Raw genomic sequence first — 12,500 nt, 5'->3', positions numbered from 1 at the left:
CCTCTCCTTACTTTCTTCCTTTTCTCTTTCCTCCTCTCCTCTCTTCCCTTTCCTTGTCCCCGACACGTGGCACCGTTGCGGGCAGTGCCACCGACGCCCCTAAGCCGCAGCCGCAGCCACAGGCGGGGCGAGGCGGGCGGCTTGGCACATCATGACGTAAACATATGCTATCTGGCACCGCGGAATGTCTACGCCTGTGTAAAAGGCGACACATTTAGACGACCCTTGGGCGTGCAATTTCCTATCGGCCTTAATGTGTGATGGCTCGCTCTCTCGCTCTCTCGCTCGCTCGCTCGCTCTCTCTCTCTCTCTCTCTCTCTCTCTCTCTCTCTCTCTCTCTCTCTCTCTCTCTCTCTCTCTCTTTCTCTCTCACTCTCTCCCCATCTCTCTCTCTCTCTCCCCTTCTCTCTCTCTCTCTCCATCTCTCTCTCTCTCCCCTTCTCTCTCTCTCTCCTTCCTTCTCTCTCTCTCTCTCCCCCTTCTCTCTCTCTCTCCCTTCTCTCTCTCTCTCTCCCCTTCTCTCTCTCTCTCTCCCCTTCTCTCTCTCTCTCTCCTTCTCTCTCTCTCTCTCCCCTTCTCTCTCTCTCTCTCCCCTTCTCTCTCTCTCTCTTCTCTCTCTCTCTCTCTCTCTCTCCTTCTCTCTCTCTCTCTCCTTCTCTCTCTCTCTCCCCTTCTCTCTCTCTCTCCCTTCTCTCTCTCTCTCTCCCCTTCTCTCTCTCTCTCTCCCCTTCTCTCTCTCTCTCTCCCCTTCTCTCTCTCTCTCCCCTTCCCTCTCTCTCTCTCCCCTTCTCTCTCTCTTTCACTCTCTCTCTCTCCTTCTTTCTCTCTCTCTCCTTCTTTCTCTCTCTCTCCTTCTTTCTCTCTCTCTCCTTCTTTCTCTCTCTCTCCTTCTCTCTCTCTCTCTCCCCTTCTCTCTCTCTCTCTCTCTTCTCTCTTCTCTCTTCTCTCTCTCCCCTTCTCTCTCTCTCTCTCCCTTCTCTCTCTCTCTCTCTCCCCTCTCTCTCTCTCTCTCTCCCTTCTCTCTCTCTCTCTCCCTTCTCTCTCTCTCTCTCCCCTTCACTCTCTCTCTCTCCCCTTCTCTCTCTCTCTCTCCCCTTCTCTCTCTCTCTCTCCCCTTCTCTCTCTCTCTCTCCCCTTCTCTCTCTCTCTCTCCCCTTCTCTCTCTCTCTCTCCCCTTCTCTCTCTCTCTCTCTCCTCCTTCTCTCTCTCTCTTTCTCCTCCTCTCCCCCTCTCCCCTTCTCTCTCTCTCTCTCCCCTTCTCTCTCTCTCTCTCCCCTTCTCTCTCTCTCTCTCTCCCCTTCTCTCTCTCTCTCTCCCCTTCTCTCTCTCTCTCTCCCCTTGTCTCTCTCTCTCTCCCCTTGTCTCTCTCTCTCTCTCTCTCTCTCTCTCTCCCCTTCTCTCTCTCTCTCTCCCTTCTCTCTCTCTCTCTCCCCTTCTCTCTCTCTCTCTCTCCTTCTTCTCTCTCTCTCTCTCTCCCCCTTCTCTCTCTCTCTCTCCTTCCCTCTCTCTCTCTCCTTTCCCTCTCTCTCTCCCCTCTTCCTCTCTCTCTCTCCCCTTTCATTTCTCTCTCCCCTCTTCCTCTCTCTCTCTCCTTCTCTCTCTCCCCTTCCCTCTCTCTCTCTCCCCTTCCCTCTTTCCTCCTCCTTCCTCCTCTCATTTCGCCCTTCGTCTCTCCTTTTCTCATCCTCTTACTACTTCTCCCTCTCTTTCCCTCTCTCCTCTCCCTTCTTTTTACCTCACCCCATCTCCCTCTCCCTCTCTCTTTCTCTCTATCTCTCTCTCTATCTCCACCTCCGGGTTGACAGACGACACAGAGCAACAGAAGTGGGCCTCGCTCTGCCGCTTCCGTTCCCGGCTGCAGCAGAATTACACGGGATGGCGGCTATTCTGGGGAGGCAAATAACACGGGTCTGGCGGCCTGCCCGGCGTACGGCCCGGAGGCATTACCAGAGGAGAGAGGAGCCGAGGGAAAGGGGAGGGAACAGAGGAGGGGAATGGAGAAGGGGAAAGAGGAGGGAAACCGAGAGGAGGAGAAGGAGGGAACTGACGAGGGGGTAACAGGAGGGAAATGGAGAGGGAGAAAGAGGAGAGAAATGGAGAGGGGAAAAAGGAGGGAAGTGGAGAGGGGAAAAAGGAGGGAAGTGGAGAAGGGGAGAGAGGGAGAAGAGAGGGAGAGAGAGATGGAGAGAAAGAGGAGAGGAAGGAGAGAAGGAGAAAGAGAGAAGAAGAAGAAGAGGAAGAGAGAAGAAGAAGAAGAGAAGAAGAAGAGAGAGAGAAGAAGAGAGAAGAAGAAGAAGAAACATAAGCGCCCGCATGCCCACGTGGCTTACACATTGCACACCGCCCCTCCTCGACCCCCCCCTCCACCTAATATTACGCACACCGGGGAAACACTCGGCGTGCGAGCGATCCCCACGTGAACGCTGCCCTCGCCTCCGTACGTGCGTCGCCGGACGAGAAAGTCGTGCAACTGGCTTCTCGCACGTGCCCGGCTCCCCCTCGTGCTGCTAGAGGCGCCATACACAATCCTCCCTCCCCTTCCCCTCTACCTCCCTTCACTTCCCTTCACTTCCCTTCCTTTTCCTGTCAACTCCCTTCCCTTCCCTCCACTTCCCTTCCCTTCTCTTCCTTCTCCATCTCACCGGCGGGAGATGAAGGTGAGATGAATAACAGTTAACCCGAGACCAGAAACATGTAGAACAGCGACGAGAACGAGATATAGATTGAGAAACAGAGGGGAAGGAGGGAGTGAGAAAGGCTAGTACTGAGGGAAAGGGAGAGGGAGATGAAATGGGTGAAGATGGGAGGGAGAGAGAAAGAGAAAAAAGTGAGAGGGGAGGACAAGGAGAAAGAGAAAACAAGAACAAGAAAGAAAGAAAGAGAGATTCATTTCATTGCAAAAGAAAGACGGAAACCAAAATACAGAAAGAAAATCGGTCTCTGAGACCCCCAAACGACCTCACAAGCAGCGACCAGCACAGATGATTAATGTCCGACGCAACCTAGGGGAGGGAGAGTGGGAGAGAGAGGGAGAGAGAGGGAGAGAGAGGGGGAAGAGAGAGAGAAGAGAGAAAGAAGAGAAGAGAAGAAGAAGAGAAGAAGAGAGAGAGAGAGAGAGAGAGAGAGAAGAAGAGAAGAAGAAGAAGAAGAAGAAGCACTCCAAGCCCCCTCACAAGCACCGACCGGCACCGAAGATTAATGTCCGACACAACCTAGGGGTGGGAGAGAGGGAGAGAGGGAGAGAGGGAGAGAGGAGGAAGGGAGAGGGGAGAGGAGAGGAAGGAAGGAAGGAGAGAGAGAAGAAGGAAGGAAGGAAGAGAGGGAGAAGAGGGAGAGAAGAAGAGAAGAGAGAGAAAGAGGAGAGAGGAGAGAGAGAGAGAGAAGAAAGAGGAGAGGAGAAAGAGAGGGAGAGAGAGAGAGAGAGAGCGCGCTCCAAGCCCCCTCACAAGCACCGACCGGCACCGAAGATTAATGTCCGACACAACCTGGGTTCTCAGGTTTCTCTCTGCCCGGATGCTCTCGCCACTCGACCAAACAACTTAATATAAATCAGTTACTGCTTAACAACACCTATTGCCATTTGGTTTTGTTAAAATGTCGTCCTTTTTTATCTACTTACTACATTATTTTCTTTCTAACACGACAGTCCCTCTCCCCTCTTACCCCTCGTCTCCCTCCTCCGCTCCTCCATATCCCCTACCCATCCATTCCCCTCTCCTCCTCTCCCTCTTTTCCTCTTTTTTCCCCCCTTCTATTTCTCAACCGTTCTCCCTCTCTCTCCTCTCCCCTCTCCGTCCACTCCCTTTACCCCTCCCCCTACTCTCCCTCTCCAACTACTTCGCCCCTCACCTCTCACCTCTCTCCCCCTCTGCCCCTCCCTACCCCTACCCCTACCCCTACCCCCACCCCCACCTCTACCCCGCCTTGCCCCCCATCTCCCCCCATGAGCCCACGACTTCAATCGGAGCGGAAACTGAGCGCCTCTTCTCGAACGACCACCGCGATAATACGCTCCTACCACCTCCTCGCTACTTCGACCGACTCCGAAACGCGCGCGTGAAACTCGCCCCGAAAATACTCGCGGGCCAATAATAACCTGTACGGGTTGGGGTGGGGAGGGGGGTGGAGGGTATGGGAAGGGAGCAGGAGGTATGGGGTGCAAGGTATGGGAAGGGGAAAGGGGGTATGGAAAGGGGTAGGGGAGCAGGGGAAAGGGGGTATGGAAAGGGGTAGGGAGGCAGGGGAAATGGAGATGAAGACACGAGGTGAGAAATGAGGAGAGAAAAGTAAAGAAAGGAATAAAACGGAGAGAACGAGAAGGCAGAAAAAGAGAGGGAGAAAGGGTAAACCAGAGAGAGGCCGAGGGAGAAGCGTGGACGAAACGTGGGAGAAACGACGGAGCAAGGGCGAAACGTGGGAGGAACGAAGGAGAAGCAAGGGAGAAGCGAGGGCGAAACGAAGGAGAAGCGAGAACGAAACGTAGGAGAAGCGAGACCGAAACGTGGGAGAAGCGAGGGCGAAGCGAGGGCGAAACGTGGGAGAAGCGAGGGCGAAGCGAGGGCGAAGCGAGGGCGAAGCGAGGGAGAAGCAAGGCCGAAACGAAGGAAGAGCGAGAACGAAACGTAGGAGAAGCGAGACCGAAACGTGGGAGAAGCGAGGGCGAAGCGAGGGAGAAGCAAGGCCGAAACGAAGGAGAAGCGAGAACGAAACGTAGGAGAAGCGAGACCGAAACGTGGGAGAAGCGAGGGCGAAGCGAGGGAGAAGCAAGGCCGAAACGAAGGAGAAGCGAGAACGAAACGTAGGAGAAGCGAGACCGAAACGTGGGAGAAGCGAGGGCGAAGCGAGGGAGAAGCAAGGCCGAAACGAAGGAGAAGCGAGAACGAAACGTAGGAGAAGCGAGACCGAAACGTGGGAGAAGCGAGGGCGAAGCGAGGGAGAAGCAAGGCCGAAACGAAGGAGAAGCGAGAACGAAACGTAGGAGAAGCGAGACCGAAACGTAGGAGAAGCGAGACCGAAACGTGGGAGAAGCGAGGGCGAAGCAAGGCCGAAACGAAGGAGAAGCGAGAACGAAACGTAGGAGAAGCGAGACCGAAACGTGGGAGAAGCGAGGGCGAAGCGAGGGAGAAGCAAGGCAGAAACGAAGGAGAAGCGAGAACGAAACGTAGGAGAAGCGAGACCGAAACGTGGGAGAAGCGAGGGCGAAGCAAGGCCGAAACGAAGGAGAAGCGAGAACGAAACGTAGGAGAAGCGAGACCGAAACGTGGGAGAAGCGAGGGCGAAGCGAGGGAGAAGCAAGGCCGAAACGAAGGAGAAGCGAGAACGAAACGTAGGAGAAGCGAGACCGAAACGTGGGAGAAGCGAGGGCGAAGCGAGGGAGAAGCAAGGCCGAAACGAAGGAGAAGCGAGAACGAAACGTAGGAGAAGCGAGACCGAAACGTGGGAGAAGCGAGGGCGAAGCGAGGGAGAAGCAAGGCCGAAACGAAGGAGAAGCGAGAACGAAACGTAGGAGAAGCGAGACCGAAACGTGGGAGAAGCGAGGGCGAAGCGAGGGCGAAGCGAGGGCGAAGCGAGGGCGAAGCGAGGGAGAAGCAAGGCAGAAACGAAGGAGAAGCGAGAACGAAACGTAGGAGAAGCGAGACCGAAACGTAGGAGAAGCGAGACCGAAACGTGGGAGAAGCGAGGGCGAAGCGAGGGAGAAGCAAGGCCGAAACGAAGGAGAAGCGAGAACGAAACGTAGGAGAAGCGAGACCGAAACGTGGGAGAAGCGAGGGCGAAGCGAGGGAGAAGCAAGGCCGAAACGAAGGAGAAGCGAGAACGAAACGTAGGAGAAGCGAGACCGAAACGTGGGAGAAGCGAGGGCGAAGCGAGGGAGAAGCAAGGCAGAAACGAAGGAGAAGCGAGAACGAAACGTAGGAGAAGCGAGAACGAAACGTAGGAGAAGCGAGACCGAAACGTGGGAGAAGCGAGGGCGAAGCAAGGCCGAAACGAAGGAGAAGCGAGAACGAAACGTAGGAGAAGCGAGACCGAAACGTGGGAGAAGCGAGGGCGAAGCGAGGGAGAAGCAAGGCCGAAACGAAGGAGAAGCGAGAACGAAACGTAGGAGAAGCGAGACCGAAACGTAGGAGAAGCGAGACCGAAACGTGGGAGAAGCGAGGGCGAAGCAAGGCCGAAACGAAGGAGAAGCGAGAACGAAACGTAGGAGAAGCGAGACCGAAACGTGGGAGAAGCGAGGGCGAAGCGAGGGAGAAGCAAGGCCGAAACGAAGGAGAAGCGAGAACGAAACGTAGGAGAAGCGAGACCGAAACGTAGGAGAAGCGAGACCGAAACGTGGGAGAAGCGAGGGCGAAGCAAGGCCGAAACGAAGGAGAAGCGAGAACGAAACGTAGGAGAAGCGAGACCGAAACGTGGGAGAAGCGAGGGCGAAGCAAGGCCGAAACGAAGAAGCGAGGGCGAGGCGAGGGAGCCCCGACGGCAAGTGATCCATGAGACAAAACAATCCCCCTCGCACGGCCGGCATTCCCCGCGCCGTCCGTCCCATCCCCTCAGCCGATGAATCATCAATTGTTTTTACTTTTCCTAACCCTCTTTCCCAAACCTACCCATCCCCATCCTTTCGACGACTCTACCTCCACCCTGACCCCTAGTGCCTTACTTTTACGTATACGAATCAAGAATTCTCTCAGGCGCCAATGACACGCACCGTATTCGAACCAAATCTCGAACCCAAAAGAGACAGTATTCGATTCTTTAACCAACCAACCTTCCTCTCACCTATTCTTTCAACCCCGATCCCCTTATTCGCAATTCATCACTCGCCCCTTTCCTCCATTCGTAATTTTACGAAATCCAGCCAACGACCGTCCGAACACCACGACACGCAGAACTTCGCACCAAAGACGAAATCCAGAACAAGAACAATGCCTCTCTCATCCCTACAGCATTAGTGCATCACTAATTTGAGCCTCACGTCGCCATCCCCGTTCGAGGCGCCACATCACCACATCACCCGAAGTGCCATCTGCAGCACCACCTACAGCGTCATAGCATCACCTGAGGCATCACGTCGACACCGCCTGAGACATCACGTCGACACCGCCTGAGACATCACATCTGCAGCGGAGGTCAAGGGCGTGCGTCCTGGCTTGCCTTCCCAGCGGAGGAGGAGGAGGAGGAGGAGGAGGAGGAGGAGGAGGAGGAGGAGGAGGAGGAGGAGGAGGAGGAGGAGGAGGAGGAAGAAGGAGGAGAGAAAGAAGAAGAGGAGGAGGAGGAAGAAGAAGAGGAGGAGGAAGAAGAAGAGGAGGAGGAGGAAGAGGTGGAGGTTGAGGTGGAGGAGGAGTTGGAGAAGGAGGAGGAGCAGGAAGAAGAAGGAGGAGGAGGAGACAAAGACGAAGACGAAGAAGAAGACGACGACGACGACGACGACAACGACGAAGAAGAAGAAGAGGAAAAAGAAGATGAAAAAAGAAGAAAAAAGGAAAAGAAAAATGAAAATGAACGAAAAAGAAAGAGAAAGAGAGAAGGAGGAGAAGAAGGGGAGGAGGGGGAGGAGGCAGCAACAGCACGCCCCTCCCCACCGGCGTCATCCCCCAGCGCGGCTCCATTGCTTCACTACCCGCTGACCTTCGCCCACGCCTACGCCCCAGCCTCCTCCTGCTCCTCCTGTCCCCACCCTGGCTTCTCCTCCCTCTTCGTGTTCCTTTACTTTTCTTCTCCATCTGCATCTTCGTCAGCTCTTCCTTCTCCATCTCCTCCTTATTTTCTATGTCACCTTCTTCCTTCTCCATACCCTTCTCCTTACTCCATACTTGATTTCAATATTCTCCCCCACCATCCCATCTTCCCATCCGACCTTCCCCCTCCCCCTCCCCCTCCCCCTCCAGCTCCCACTCCCCCTCTAGCTCCAACTCCTGTTCCAACGCCCACTCCCCTCCTACTCAACAGAAGCAGCATTTACTAGGCATCAAAATACTGCCATGACGCAAGATTCTGCTTCTGCTGCACCAACTCGCCCTCTCTCTCTTTCTTATTCAAACCAACACCGATCAGCATTCGCGCCGCAGCCCCATCGGTATTCCAGCGCTACGCACCCGGAGGCACTCGCCCGGCGTCTGGCGAGTGATAAAACCAGTCGACGAATAAAGCCTCAAATCAATAAACAATCGAAGAGAGAAACTTATAGAGAAATTGATTAAACAAACGATCAAATCAATAGATGAACATAATCCCGTCTCCGCTGCATTTGCCGATGACAAGGACTTCATTCACCATTCTAGCCCCGTTGCGAATGCCGCTATAAATCCAATGCCGGGAATAAGGAGAAAAAAGAAAGATTTAAAAAAAGGAAAAAAAAAAACATACAGTCGTCGAGGCCCTTTCGCTGTTCGACGGGAGAGCAGACAAAAGGCGCGCAGGAGGAAGATGAAGGAGGGGTGAAGACGGAGAAGAGAAGAAAAAAATAGAAATAGGAGGAGAACGAGAATGATGATTAAACCAAAGAAAGGAGGATTGAGGAGGAGGAAGAGACGAAAGATTAGGAGGAGGAGGAGGAACAGCATCACCACCACCAAAAATAATAATTAAAAAATTACAATACCATAATAATAACAACAACAATGATAATGATAATGAACTGAAGACGCGCAGACCCCAAGCACCAGAGGATGCAAGGCCCAAACAAGATGGAAAGCCCCACCCCCCCACCCCGCCCCACCTGGGAGAGCAGTGACCTTGCTCGGCTTGCAACCAACACGCGGTCTGCCTTGCAAGCTCCTCATCACACGATCCCCTGCAGTATCCCCTTCAGTTGCATGGCATTTCTAAACATCGTTCACTAATCCCACGCACGCACCCCAATCCAGCCCTAACCGGCAAGCCATTAATTCTCGCTTCTCTTACCCCCCCCCTCACCCCCTTACCCATAAAAAAGACTATCTCTACACTGCAATCAAAATCGTTGCTTTGTTGAAGAAAAAATAATTAAATTTCAATCTAAGAATAAGAACATAAATTCCGCCGACAGCCAATGCAAAAAAAATCTTAAAAAAACATAAAAAAAACAGAACCAAGGCCAACCTCGTTCTGCTCCCTTGGAAAATAAATCATGCAAGATCATGATAACCTTCTAATGGTACCCATGCGAAAAAAACTCTACCCTTGATGAACCTTCGTCCTAAGGATAATGTATGTAAATCGACCTGACTAAATATAGTCACCTACTTCACCTACAAAGAATCTTAACAATCATGTAACGCAAAATAAACATCGCTTAGACTGCAGGCAAATATTTCTCTTGCTTTTCATTTATATGACCAACGAATATAATTTTTCTTTCCCTGTAATAAAACACATATATATATGTGCTAACTTTATCGAGTAATAACCAGACAGACGTTATCAGACAGGCAGGCAGATAAATATTCAGACAGATTTATATTCATCAATTACATCCAAGCCAGAAGACCATTACACCTACAAATTCTTAAAGATCACTGGAATCATGACCCGCTGAATTGAAGCACAAAAACCTCAGAGGCACGGCGGGCCTCGGAGCAGCCAGCGCCAGGGCCCGCGAGGACACGAACCTCGTCCCCGCACTCGGCGGCCCGTCGCTCGCCGGTCAACCCTAGTTGACCGGCGAGCCCGAGCACGCCCGAGCACTTCCACTCCCTTTCATGTTCTCCCCTCGCCTCGTCTTTCCCTTCCTCATACCTTTCTTCTTTTCCCTCCCCTCCCCCTCCTCCTCTACTCCCCTCTCTTCTCCTCCGCCCTTCCCCATCCGCCTTTCTACCATTCTTTCTTCCCGATTCCCCATTCCTTTTCCTCCCTTCTACCTTCTACCCCTCTCGCTTTCTCCTTCCCTCTTTTCCACTCTCTTCCTCCATCTTCCCGCTCTCTCCTCCTTCCCTCCCCTCTCTCCCCTCCCCTCTCCTCCTCCCGAAGGCCCAGCTGCCGCCCCCTCGCGAGCCCTTCTCCCCGCGCGTGCCACAACAAGGTGCCACTTTCCTCCGAGTGCCAGCAATGTTCCCCCAAAGTGCCGGCGAAAAAAATTTCAATGGCGGCGCGTCTCTGGCCAATTAACCTTCCCCCCTCAAACATCCCTTTGTTTTGAATAAACAAGCGCAAAACAAAAGGAAATATATCTATATATAAGACCAAGAGAAATTTTTTGAATTCTAAGTCGCGAAAGTTGAAATTCTAACTATATCCAGCATTTTGAAATCACTTTTCGCAATGGCACTTGTTTCTCTTTCTATTAGAAGTCCTTTCCCTTATTCATTGGATCAGCGCGCAAGTGATATTTCAACAAAGCATAGACTCAAACCACCATCAATATAATACGCCAAGGAACCGTACCCAAACATCATAACACACACACCAAAAACCTAAAAAGAAAAAAAAAAAATCTTCATAAAAAATTATGAGACCAAAAAGAACCTCGTGAAAGAGCAAACGTGAGATTTTATGAATGAATTCCAACCCTCCCGTCCCCCTTGCCCTTATCCCCGCCCCCTATACCCTACCCTACCCTCTACCTCCCGACGCCAAGATGATGACACCGAAGATAAAGGCGATTGCGAAATGCATGACCCTCGCTGCAAATCCGCGACGTTGCATTTTCTATACTCATTCATTCATCCTTTGACTGAGGTTTCGAATGCATCTGTTACAATAAAGCTTTAACAAATGTAAAGAAAAACAAATATAGTGATGGTGGTGGTGATTAATGATGATGATGATGATGATTTTATGATGAAGATTGATGATTGATGATGATGGTGGTGATGATGATTGATGATGATGATGACATGATGATAAGAATCGTTATCACCACCATCTCTCGTTATCACTATAATCATAACTTTTAACACCTACTACTACTACTACTCCTACTACTACCCTCCCCCCAATTCCCATCACCACCAACACCATCCCAACGACCCTCAGCGACCCCAGGTTCCCAGTACCCGCAGCAAGACGGTGCTACACAAACGGGTCCTTCTTCTGCTGCCGGTTGCGCCACTCGCCCGCTGCCTCGGGTGGCGCAACCTGGCGAGGGCGCGATGCAGGGGCCCGGCCTCGTCTCACGTGTCGCCTTTGCCTCCAGGATGACGTTCCGCTTTTTTTTCCTCTTTCCCTGGTCTCTTTCTTTTCCTTTTTATCCTTCAAGTATCATCAGCATTCGTATTTATCATTGTCATTTGTATACCGGTATCATAATCCCGTCTTTCTTTTTCTTTTCGTTCTTTCTATCTTTTCTTTTCATTTCCTTTGCAGTCTTTTGTCTTTCCATTTTTCTATATCATTTCTCTCACTTTTGCTTATTATTTGAGGTGATTTTTTCGCTCTTTCCACGAGGGACAACCAGCGGACGACGGACCCACGGCCTTCCAGCCAAGGTCAGTCGCGGATTTACTGTTCTGCAGAGCAAGGACTTCTATAGACCTTGATGTAGTGGCCGTCACATTTAAAGGACACGAAAATGGAAGAGAAAAGGGGGACGAACAAACAAACACACACACACACACACACACACACACACACACACACACACACACACACACACACACACACACACACACACACACACACACACACGCGCGCGCACGTGCAAAAATGCTGTTTCATTTGGATTTCATGGTCGTTTAATTCATATCGAAGCCCTATTCATATTTCTATTTAAACTAATCCACGTATATATCATTTATATTATATCTACATCTATTTTCAGCTAAACTTTAAGCTGTTACTCATGCGGTTCTACATTTCCACTGGATAATTCAACTCGTTCTGCATTCCTTAAAATTTTAATGAATCCGAAATAGGAAATCATTCATATAAAAGAAACTCTCAAAGCAACACCTTTTCACGAAAATGACAGGCTGCATAAAACAAATTCAGTTTAGCGTATAACAGAGTCATTCTATTATTTCACCGCAACAAGACCAAGGCAGCGCCCCAACTGGGTTGAACAATGAACATAACAAATGAACATCTCGGCCGAATGGAGCACTGAACAAAAATAATAAACAAAAATAAACAAAAGAAAGTAATAAATAAGAAAAAAATAAATAAAAGAAAAAAATAAAAGAAAAATAAATAAATAAATAACAATTGAAAAAATACCAACCTCTTCACTTCTTTTCACTACCACTCGAAAAGCAAAACGACAAAGAAAAATAAAATAAGATAAGGACGGTAATAACAAATAGATAGAATAACACAGGATGGCACAGGATGACACAGGAGGGGCCAGGACGGGATAGGATGAAATAGGGTGGCCAGGATGGGACAAAACAGCCTCCTACTGAAAGGGATGAGTGTGGGCGAGGAGGGCGGGGGAGGCATCGATAGGGGGGGGGGGATCGGCGATAACGACAGGACGTTTCCTTTAATACGTAATGAGTGAATCACATCACATATCCTCTGCCAACGACACCCTATCTATACCAGGTGGTGACCCCCCCTTTCTCTATGAAGCCGTCATGTATTATCGTCCCTTA

Source organism: Penaeus vannamei, chromosome 39 (genome assembly GCF_042767895.1).
Source record: "Penaeus vannamei isolate JL-2024 chromosome 39, ASM4276789v1, whole genome shotgun sequence".
In the NCBI taxonomy this organism is placed as follows: Eukaryota; Metazoa; Arthropoda; class Malacostraca; order Decapoda; family Penaeidae; genus Penaeus; species Penaeus vannamei.
The sequence above is the reverse complement of the archived record's forward strand: the minus strand, read 5'-3'. Positions refer to the sequence as shown.